Source organism: Cinclus cinclus, chromosome 1 (genome assembly GCF_963662255.1).
Source record: "Cinclus cinclus chromosome 1, bCinCin1.1, whole genome shotgun sequence".
NCBI lineage: Eukaryota > Metazoa > Chordata > Aves > Passeriformes > Cinclidae > Cinclus > Cinclus cinclus.
Window position 1 is genome coordinate 147,749,195 of NC_085046.1, and position 12,308 is coordinate 147,761,502.

A 12,308-nucleotide genomic window follows, 5' to 3' on the forward strand; every position below is an offset into this window, starting at 1 on the left:
GTGTGGAAGGTACCAACTTGAGTATTCAAAACTCCTGCAGCTTCAGTGCTCAGGTGTTCTGTGATCTGGAGCACAAACAACTTGCAGCAAAATCTTCACACGTGAAATAAGCCAAGAGGTTTCTCACTACTTATGTAAGAATCCAGGTGTGGTTTCCTAAGATTATCAAATTCAGTTCTCTGCTAGCACCAAAAACAATTCACATCCCTTCATTAATAAATCAGTCTTCACTTTTGCACCCTGGCTTTCTCTACTGGAAAGCTGGTCCAGAACTGTGTTGCTCTAATGATCAGAAAACATCCTTCCATTTTTATTTATTCATTTTATTTTTCCTGGAGAAAACTAAAGTGATAACCACACTGGTGCTTCCATCTCTCAACTGGAAAAGGCAGATGAATGAGTCCTAAACTGCTTTTGCCTGTTGTACCACTGTCTTGTAAAGGCCATCAGTGACCACTCAGGGCATGTGCACCCACATTTCAGTTGCTCCTCATCTGCTGATCATCAGTTATCATTCTGTTGCTGATCATCTCCCAGTTCCCTATTCACTCCCAGCTATACTGTCTTTAATATATCTACTTTTCTAATCTGTATCTATTAGCCTGCTGCTTTCTGAGTGATGCTCAGATTCTCTTTTTTTCTGGCAATGCCTCCTATACCTCTTGATGAAATTTCATTTACTGATTCCTAGTGTTTATGGAGTTGTTTGCTAATGAAATAATAAGACCATTACCAACATTAGTAGCACCAATTCCCCACTTTACCCCTCAACACTTTCCACGGCCAGTTTCCCACTCATGAGTATCTCCCAATTTTTACCACCCTACTAACAGTCAGCACCAATTTCCCCAAGCACCAAATACTTTATCAGATTTGACACTGGGAAAATGATAGAGGGTTTTGTTATTACTTTTTGAAAATCTTGTTTCTGATCTTGTCTCCCAAATATATTCTAAGGCATCCGCCCTTTAAATTCAGGCTACTGAAATCCAATTTCCTTTCTTTCCTCCCTTTTATAAACATTGTCATTAAAGACTATGGGTCTCCAACAGTAACTCAATCAATGATTAAAGTCACTTCTTGCTGAAGATCTGCATTTCCATAACCTAAAACTTCATGTTTCAGTACTTCAGTTTTGCCTTCAATGGCAATGTAGCAATTTTCATTTATTTCCACATTGCTTTTGCAGGGTCAACAGCTGCCCTGAAAAATGGAGCCAAATATCACCTTAGCTCTTATCTGTAACCCAGTCGTGCCAGGAACAGCCCATCTGCATCTGACCTCACCCACCTCCATCCCCCAAGGCAAGACAAAATACCCAGCTCACAGATTCTGTTCAACCTTTAGCTCTTTTTTTTTTCCTAAATTCCTACACATCCTGACTCCTAAGACACCAATTTTCATCTCTTCCCAACACTTCCAGGCCCTCTGCTGCATTCACATTTTTCTGATGGTGATTAACTCACTCCAGGTGGCCCTGCAGTCACCATATCCCCATTTGGTGGGACAAATTCACACTGAATCTGTGTCATTCAGTGGAAAGAATCCTTTGCTGTGGACAGGACACCTAACAAAATTATTAACAGCATTATCACTACAGCTGGGAAGTAACAAAAAAAAATAATCCCACAAATATTTGTACTTGCAATACACCAAAGGTTTCTGTGATCCACCTCCAAATCTGATCAAGATGATGTGCACAAAGCAGCCACCTCTACTCCTCCAGAATCCTGTTTGCCATCACTTCCACCCCCCCAAAAATTTTTAAAAATAATCTGTCTCCCACATATGTTTTCAGTCACTCTGCTGCTGAATCCTTTATAGATCATCACTGCACACATTTTTATTTCCATCTTTCCATAACAGAACGTTCCCATTTGGAAATTATGTCCTAGTCATTAACTTTATTCTGTGATTTTTGTGTTTTTCCATGATTCCCATAACATCACCCATTATGAAATATTTTAATTTTCTGTCCAGGCTACTGCATTTTAACAGTTCAATTTCTTTCCATTCTGCATTCCACATTGCCTTACAACTATTACCTGGCCAACTGTTATCAATATATTGATTTCCCTTCTCCTTCCTGGTGATTTTTATGCCTTCTAACATTTCTGCATCTACTGCCACATCCTAATTCCACTGCCCTTCCTTTTCTGTGCCATATTTGGTACATCAGGACTAATTTTCAAAATGACAGAAAAAGTCAACTTAAAAACTGGAAAGAGCACATGATGGAAGGGGACACACAACCCCACAAGCTATTTATGCTGCCAAATTAAGTGATTCTGTAATTAAGCAGTACATCCTCTGTTTTAAAATGGGATTGTTCAGTGCTTCACAGGGGCATAACAAAGCTGTATCTGTAAGTGTTCAGGGATCAACATGAACACATGTTGCTCAACAACATCACTGCATTCCTCCACTGGAGTTTTAATGACAAATAGTGAATAAAAGTGAAGATTCAGCCCCATTTCTGAGAATAAGATGAAATGCTGAGAGACTCCTGGGGAAAGATGTGAATGCAGTTCTATAACCTGAATGACTCACAGAAATAAAAAAGCATCAAACTACCCAGAAAGCAGGACCACTGCCACCTTCTATTTTCATCTTAAACAGTTTTTTCAATTATTTGGGTTTTACGATCCAATTAAAGAAAAAAAAAAAGGGGGGGGAAAGCTATTTCTGACTCAACTTCCAAGGCAAAACTTATTTAGGGCAGGGTGTTGCTGCAAGGAGATAAGTACTGTTTATTAAACAGCAGCAGTGACCTGATAAGTGCTCAGCCTACATTTCTGCCACCTAAAACAGACACGTATGTGTCAACTACAACACCAAGGGATGGGAACTGAACTCCAGGGGAGGAAAACTAAATATTGCAACCACTGAGCTGAATTCACTTTTTGGAATACTGCCTCAAATTAAGAAATCAAAATCAAACTATCCTGTGTAGAACTTATTGCAGCAAGCAGCTGTGAAGAGCAGAATCACAAAATAGTGAATTTGGTGCTGACAGAACAGAGAAATAAGGTTTAACCTTCTATCAAAACATGAGAAAAGCCTTCAGCCTTGATCAGTAGGCAAAATTGCTGCATTCAAAGTGATTCAGCTGCCCCATATCCCTATTCAAACACTCCTGCAGAATTCCCATAACTCACTCACTTTTAAATGCTTCAGAAGCTGTATCTCTAGAGGAATATTTTCCTTACTGCCAAGGCTCCTACTAGGAAGCTTTTGCAGCCTGGTGAGGTGTGGTACAGAGGATAGCACTGGACATCTGAACTGGAAGTGATGCCCTGCCCAAGGAAACCTGCCAAAATTCATGCAGAGATGCTTTCATGAATACAGAGGATGCTTCTAGAGACAGTATTTCAAAGCACTGGAAAATCTACATGCATTCCTGGATTTTCCTTTAAAGTGCTGTCAAGGAAAGAAGGGATTAGTAAAAAGATGAAAGACTAATAAACTAGAGCATCCATGTGATAAGTATTGGAAGCTCCTCCCTCATTTGCCAGATGATAAAATGAATAATGAGAACATTTCAGCCTTGATATGATGATTGAGACCATCAAGAGCCCCATTTTCAAGGTGTGAATTAAGGTGAGCTAAATGCGGAATAATGAAGTGCCCGTATACTGTCTTTAGGCTTACTTTTATCAGGAAAGAAACCAAACTTCCTATTAGAATTCATCCCATTTACATAAACTAAGTGTTCATAGCTATCAATCTTAAAAGCAGCAATTTCTACCAAAAAAAATTGAAAAAGACAGATATCAGAAAAATAGCAGTCTTGTGGCAGTTCTATGAAATAAAAATTTGCAATCAAGAAAAATTACTCTGTGAAAAGACAGGGTGGGGAAAGGTGGTGGTAGTAGAGGAAACCTGGATAATCACAGAAATGCTGTGTCAGTAAAAATAGTTTTTGCAAATTGAAAACTATTGTAAACACAAGGCCAGCTGCTCTTATTCCTGCACATTACTGATGTTCAAAATCAGAGATAAAAGTGACTCATGGAATGAGCAGGCCAAAACACTCCTAGTCTATAAAAGGTGTGAATGAGCCACACACTTCACAAGCTTCTACTCCAAATCCACCCAATTATGTAATGATGGTTTTTCAGGACCATGTGCTCCATTACCATTTCCCAGACTTGGAGCATTCACTTCTTTTGTCCTTCACCATTTCTTAAAGCTTAACTGCTGGCCTGCTCAGCATGCTCAAAGTGCTGCCAGTCAGCATTAAACTTGCACATTGGAGATTTTTTAGCAAGGAATTATGCAATTTTAATGTGCAGTCAGAGGCCTAATGAGTTACTAAATAAGAAGGGGTCAAACAAGTTGCATGGAAAGGCTTGTTGACACAGGAAATCGTCTGAGCATAATTACACCAGTGCAATTATATCAATAAGTTTCCTTGTGCGGCAAGTTCTAACTCATATTTAATAATCAGGTGATGTTTTCACAACTCTCAGTAGGTTTTAGCATTGGGCTCATGTAATCTACATTTGCCGAGGGAAAGATTCTCCAAAACCATTTTCTAAAAATATATAATCTCTAAATGAAACTAAGGTGAAGGAAGCCTGATCTGAAAGCATCACTTTGGGTTAAGGTTTTCCAATATCAGATAATGGGGCTGTTCATCCAGATCATCACTAAAGGTGTTTTAGGTACAACCATAATGCACATTCAGTGCTCCCTCCAGGTCAGTCACTGATGCCATCACACAGGACCAGAGAGGATGCATCGCTCCTTAGGCAAAAAAAAAAAAGGGATTCAGTAACTTGTCCTCAACTGCTGAGCAGCTATTTTGCTTCCAGAACTGCAATAAATAAATAAAATTACAAATGTCTTCATCATGACCAGGTTAAAAAGTACCAAGACTAGCAAAGGAACAGCCTCCAGCAGCTGCTGCAGAGGAGCAGAGGATCATGAACACAGAGCAACGTAGGTGGGAAACAACCAGGCTGACTTGCCAAGCTTTGAATATCTTAAAGAACAGTTTCCACAACACCTCTTACAATCTGTTCCACCCTCATCTTAAAATAAACTTGCCTTCTACTCAACTGGAGTTTCCTGTGCTCCAGCTTTTGCCCTGTTCTGGTGCACCTGCCACAAGTCTGGCTCCATCTGCTCCAAAGGTTCCCCTTAGGCTGCTGGAGAAGCTGGAAAATCACCCTATCCCCTCCTCCTCCTAATGCTGAACACACCTGGTTCCCTTCACCTCTCCCAGTGTGCCACGTGCTCCTTCCCCTGGTGCCCTGTCACAGGGCTTGCAAAAGGATCATGTCCCCTTCTGGAAGTGCCCATTGAAGTGGCAGAAAGGGAGACTTGGAGAAGGGACACCCCACACCAGGGGAAACAGGATTTCCACAAATAGTTATTCAACTACCAGTAGTAGAGGGAATTCAGAAAGAATGTGGAAAACACCCAGCACAGATCCTTGAACGATTCTGCACAGTTTTTATGTATTATAGTTACACACATATAGTCAGAGCAAGAAAAAAAAAAATACAGGGAATTCAGCCTTTTCTTTTTAGAACCCAACTAAAGAAAAACTTGGGGCTGTCTTCAAGTTTTCTGACAGTCTGGGTTTTATAAAGAAGTTTAACTTCTGACTTTCTGTTAAGAACTGCTAGGGAATGATAGGAGAGAGGCTGGCAGTGTTTTCTGTGAGATAAGGGAAACCCAAAGCTGCAGCTCATAGTCCCTCGATATTTTGGGGGCAGAGGAATCTTTATGGGACCGCTAAGTCTGTCTGCTGCTCATTAAGGATGTTTTAGAGCATGGAAACCAGAAGCTCTTCAGTCAAGCTACAATATTCTGGATGAGATAATGCACACCAAAAAACGTTACAGATTTATGTATTAATCTCCAAGAACTCAGCAAACCACAAGGACAGCAGAGGAGATGATGTAATTAGATTTTCAGTTATCGTTTTTGTCTAAACCCCTCTCTAAAGGTTCTTCTGGTCTCTCAGTGACCAGCTACCACACTTTCTAACCACAGCACATTGCATGTGCCAAAGTGGGCTACAAGAGAAAGGGCTGGCTTAATACTGATGAGCAAAAATTATGAAGCTGTCCTCATACCTGGTCATATTTTAAGGCCCTTGCATGACTTCTGAGATGTTTGATGCTACTCTGCCAGATTGCTCCCAGTTTCTTAGTGATGTAGTATGAAATTAAATAACTTAAGAAAAAGAAAAAGCATTAGATAAGCAGCACTGCCTTCATAACTGTAATCTCATTATGCTCAGTAGACTGTTCCAGACATCATTTTATTGGGTAATTGTCACTTCCTGTGAAAGAATTCAAGCAAGATTAACTTTCAAGTCAGTCCTTTTACCTACTGAAAGATGTCCCTGCCCATGGCAGGCAGGTCTGACTGGATGATCTTTAGAGGTCCAGCCCAACCCATGATTTTGTCCATAACAGAGAATCAGTTACAGACCTGCAGCTCCCTTAGCCAGCCTGATGTCTTTCTGACCTCTGTAAGACACAGACACCATCTTTTCACAGTGCCAGAAGTGATGTGATGTGATGTGATCCACTGAGACCAGAATCACACCCAGACACCAACGGTGGGAGGTGCAGTCACAGATCAAAGGAATGAGCGAGACATCACTCCAGCTTGCTTTTAAGTCAGGACCACATTTCAAAGAAGAGCATGCAAGAACAAAAGAACTGAAGAGGAAGAGATCAAGGCTCCAGCAGAAAGCAGCAGGCAAGAAACTAAGAATGGTTCTTTCCAGCCCACAAGCTGCTTCTGGATAATGTCAACCAGCAAAAGACACCAAGTGTTTGCACTTTGCTTTCCTCCCACATTCTCCTTGCAGCCTCGACCTTCAAAGCCTCCAAATTTTTCAATACCAACAAGCTGCTTCTCACCACCTACAAGTGGGATGAGTAGTAGCAGAGCACCACCAGAGCATCCAAAGTGCAGAACTTCCATCCTCACTGCTCACAAACCAGGTGCTTTAACCAATCCCTGCACATGGAATTTTACCAAGTCCTACCACAACCCTTCTTAAGGGCCACAGAGAAATGCTTTCAATTACAAGCTGCAGTTTGAATTAAGTCATCCAAATAGCGAGCCTCATCCAAACAATGGAGGGATGCTTACAGCTTACCCACAAGTCAGCAGCCCAGTTTGAAGTTAAATGTGAATTCAAAGTACAAAATAACTCCATCTTCAGACAAACTTCCATTCAGTGAAGGGGGAAATGGAGAATATTCTTAGTGCTATATATCACATTTGACCATCATGACTCATTCCCTTTTCCATGCCTTAGAAAATGATGCTGAACTAATTCCAGATGTCTTTCCTAACAATTTGAAATACAGAATGCAATGATATTTTTTGCATTCATAAAGAGCAATGCCTCCATTCAATACAATCTCTGTTCTTTGCCATTTCAAAAGACCTAAAGTGAATAAACACATCTTTTAAGAGGGAACAAAAAAATCCCCAACCTACCTACTTTCACGTGTTGCTTGCTCCCTTCAGACTGCTTCTACTCTAAAGAAGGTAAGACCAGAAATTCCCTATTCACCATCCCACATTATGCTTTCCCTACCCCTTGTTTGCATTTAGTTTAGAAAAGAAATGCAGCTCCCCCTCCTTCTGTATTACCTGACACTTGGAACTGCAGAGGTGTGTAGGAAACAGCCTAACCCACCCTTCACTTTTTACTTGTTTTTGTTCTGAGTCACGACAAGGCTGGTAAAGCATGACTTCTTCATACATCAGGACTGACCCTCCCAAAAAATTTAACACACAGACTGAAGTTTCCATCACTACTTGGTGTGAACACGAGACAGACAAGCCATTCCATTCAGTCCCCAGGAGCCACAGTAAAGGCAGCTGCTGCCAGGTGCAGAGCTGAGCTCAGCAAGGGGTACACGGCCCCAGCCCCAACATTAGGTACTTCAACACCTTCTGCACACACCAGCTGCCATCACACAACACCGTGAGAGCTGTACAGCTCACCCTGACGCTCCATTACCTCCACATCTCAGGCTTTCAGAGAGTTTTTTTTTTTTCTTCCTCAGAAACAGCAAGAACTGCTCTGCATTCCAGCCCACGAGCTGGGCAGATCAAATCGCCTGAACCAGGGTTGGACTTCTCAGCAGTGCTGCTCTCCCAACACTTTTCCCTTCCCTACCATCACACCCTGTGCCTCTCCTGCATTTTCAGAGCCACCAGTGCCCACAAGCACACCAGCTCCACCGAATTAAGGACTTCTAATGGCTCGGGCTCCATTCCATAGCCACTGGCATGGTTTTCCATGTGCTGTGCCTCACCAGCTGGGAACTGGTGCCACAGAGGCCCCAGATCCACGTTCTCTGTGGGATTTGCATTGTGCACAGCTTAATGAAACACAGAAGTGATTTGCCCTCAGCTAACTAAAGAAAGAAGCTAGGATGGCTCTGCTTTGAGTTGTACCTTTGTAAGGACATTTCATGCCCACACAAACTTTGGCTGGCAGTGTTTTTGTGCAAAATATAAAAATTAAGTTGTCTTTATTCCTAAAAACTTTTTAACATACAAAACTCAACTGTAGAGCTGTAACTCAGAAGTAGTCATGTCTTCCTAGGGAAAAAAAGCTCTTTTCCCATACCCACACTGGATTAATCTACATGAACACTCTTGTGGTTTAGTTTCAAAATAGAAAAATTCCCACTTAGGAGCCGAGGTTATGCTTTATTTTATCATTTCAGATAGTGAAAGCAGCTGTAGCAGCATCTTCAACATGCAGTAGTATTTCCTGCAGTTTCCAGAGATAGGGCTGTGGCTTTCAGCATCACTACAAAGAGGGCAAAATGTAGGTTCCCAATAGTGGAATAACTGAGATATTACAGAGTGTAGGCTGGCAGCCGAAGTCCCCTATCAGAATTTTTTTTTTTTCCATTACATCTCAGTGTTTTTTTCCTCCACCTGCTTCTTGTAAGCAACTGATCTTCTCATATTATCTGACACTAAAACTCAGCTATGAAAGGTAAAAAAAGTCTCATAAAAGCTTGCTACAGAGAGGTCCCCCAGAAATTTGACATTAAAGGAAATTTGCAAGTAAAACAATTAGGAAAAAACCCACCACTACTGTATTCTTATCACATAATGAGACCCAGACAACAAAGCTTAATTTCCTTGCCCTGTCGGGAAGTTTCCTCCTTCTGAAAGAAGCTCTGACTTTTTAAACAACACACCCTTATGCAAATATTCCGAATCCCTGTGAGTTATTCCTAAGCATTCCCTCATTAAACACTGAAGCTCATCTCAAAATGAAATGCACTGGTTGACCAAGAAAGTAATTCTTCTACATTGTCATTTCAACATGAACCTGGATTTCTTCTCTATTTTATTTTTTGTTTTGCTTGTGGTTTGGAGGGTCGGTGGTTTTTTGGGTTTTCTTATTAAATCTATGTCTCTCAGTAGACTTCACAACACAAACATGTAAGTCAGCAGAACTGAAGTTGACAAGTAGTATTATTTGAGAAACCTTATGTTTCACTGGCAGTTAAAAACCACAAACAAGAGAAATCCTCTGCTCTCCCAAAGCCTTGACCTCCACTAGGATTTCAGAGATGATGGAGGAGCATGATGGGGCAAGAATGTAAAACCAACAGAGAAATTGATTTAAACAGCCCACAAAAACCAGTAGAAAGAGAACATTCAGTGCAAACCACAAGCTATAAGTTCATTATCAAAGTCAAGAACACAGCAACATTTAGACAGGAGTTCACCCTCTGTATGAACAGATACCTGTCCTTTAATAGCAAACACTTGCTAAACAAGTTTCAGAAGGTATACAATGAGGCCCCAGTAATAATTATGTTTTAAAGCTTTATTCATCTACATGACAGGTTTAACTTCAAACAATTTTTTGATTGATCTAGCTAAGCCAGTGAAACCTCCACTCTTGGGAATTCTTCTAAAATTGGCTTATTTAAAATAAATCTAAATTAGCACATCCACACACACTTCCTACTACTAAATTAAAATTAAAATTTCACTATTTTCTCACATAAATAAGCTCTTGGGTAATTTTTGTGACTAAACCAGGAACATAAAAAATGCATCACTGAGACAAAAAGTTGCAATACTGACACGAGCAGCTCAAACAGAGCCACCCACAGTGTCCAACACTGCCAAAGCAGCTCCTCAGTGGCCACAGAAGTTTTTCACAGACTATATGCAAAATCATAACTATCACTTGATATACAAAAGTTTCAGAAGTGTATTTTCAAGTTTCTCAAAATAACATGCTGAGATTAGTTTATTTCCCAGAAAAAATAAAACTTCCATTTTCTTCTGCATCTCTGAAAAGTTAAATATTTTAATGCTTCTCCCAGAGCAGAGACTTGCATGACTGCAGCCTTAGTAATGCTGGGACCTGGTCCCCAACAACTTCACTGCAGGTGGCAATAAACTCCCATACAATAAGACAGAACACAACTGAGCAGCACCACAAAAAAACAGAACAGGACAAACAAATTACAATAGGAGAGAACAGATTACTCTCACCACACCTGTGATTAAAAAAAATAAGTGAATCCCTTTCACAACCCAAAATAGTAAAATTTGGTAGCACTGTAGACACCTCAATGAGTACCCAATTCAAAAGAAAAAACTCAAAGCAAGCTTTGGACTGACTTGGTTATGCCAGGATCCACAGGACTTTCCATCTAAATCAATGTTTTGCTTCCACCCTGGCTGTGTCCAGTTTTGTGAAGTCAGACAGTAAAAAAAAAACCCAGAAAAAACTTTCCTTCCTAGAAAGCCTGAGCACCAGGTACCATGTGTCTTCACAGCTGCAGCACAGCTATAAGGAAGGGTATTTAACAGAAGTAATTTTGCTTAATATGAAATGCAAAGACAGAGTATAGAAACAGATGAAATAATACTCACACAAAAACTTTTTATTGGAAAGCACCAAATATTGTTCTGAAAAGAGAACAATAAAAGCAAAACAATTAAAATAGAGAGGTTCAAATGAATTGCAATAATCTGTGGTGATTCCTAAACAGACTAAAAGACACCACTGATTAAAACAGTCCTGACTATATAAAAATACAGGCATCACCTCAGTCTTAAGGATTTAGAAAAATCTCCACTGCCTGGACAGTACTAGAAAGTCTCTTCAAAGCAAAACTTCTTAGAAATGGCTACCAAAGGGATGCACAAATTACAGCTCTGGTAATTTCCGCAGTATAAAATGTATAATAAAAATTTTAAGTCCAAATTTGTGCATTACAATATACGTGGGGAAAAAAACCCAACCAAAAATCCCTTTGCACTGAATTCAAAGGGCTGTGCTTCCTTAGTCAAGAGGATAAGAGATATTTTACATTCTAGTGGGCTGCTTTGTGAGTACATCAGAAAGGATGCAAGATACTAAAACAAATTAATTGGACAATGCATGGAACAGATCCCTACCCACAGCCACTACAGTTAAAACTACGTAATATTTTCCACCAGCTTTTTTTTTCTCTAGTTCATAACTTACCAAAAATAAGATATACTGGAGGCTGACTTTTCTTCATTTAGAGATTTACCAATAATTTCTAGTAGGATGAGTATTAGAAACTTCATCACTAAAAACAGGACCAAGTATTTTGCTTAAACATGAAGTAAGGGGAGCAAAACACCACAATTTTGACAGGCCTTAAAAGTTCTGTGAAGCTGTTGTCAGGGCAGGCTTAGCCAACATGAACAGGACTTTCATCAGGCATGTAAAGTTCCTCATTAGTTAAAACTATCTCTGTTTGCAAAGCCAATTTAGCAGAAGTTTACTGTGGTCATTAGCTGATCCCTGCAATTTCTGGAAGGCCAGAAGTGTTCGGAAGGGTTGGTTTCTGAAATGTAAAAATCTTTCCCTCCTATACAGTTCTGAGGGATACAAGAATATCAGATGATCGTCTAAGGCATTTTCTTTGACTGAATTAAAGTGATTATATGCCTTTTCCACCCTTCTGTGAAAGAGAGGCAGACTGGTGGTGTGAAGTGAAGGAAGGGCTACAAATTGTGAAGAAAGAACTTTCCTGGAAGTCAGGAAGGTTTGGGTGTTGCTCTGCATTGCTTCCGTACATTCCAATCCACCACTAAGTACAGAGGAACACACAACAATTCTGCAAAAGTGAAAAACTTCAAGATGAAGTAAAAGTAAGTGTACAAAATCCCATGTAACCACAGAGACAGCAAGAGAATCACTGCTGGAAAAGACATTTCACTTCCCAACAGCAAATAGCATAGCTCAGTTCACCATGGAAAGGAGAAAGTTTGGTGACACATCTCACACCACCAATTAT

General features: G+C 40.2%; 1 protein-coding gene across 2 annotated transcripts in view; it reads right to left on the minus strand.

Moving 5' to 3' along the window:
- AGO2 (argonaute RISC catalytic component 2) overlaps nt 1-12,308 on the minus strand; it is a 56,671-nt gene that overhangs the window by 40,001 nt on the left and 4,362 nt on the right. The window lies entirely within an intron of this gene.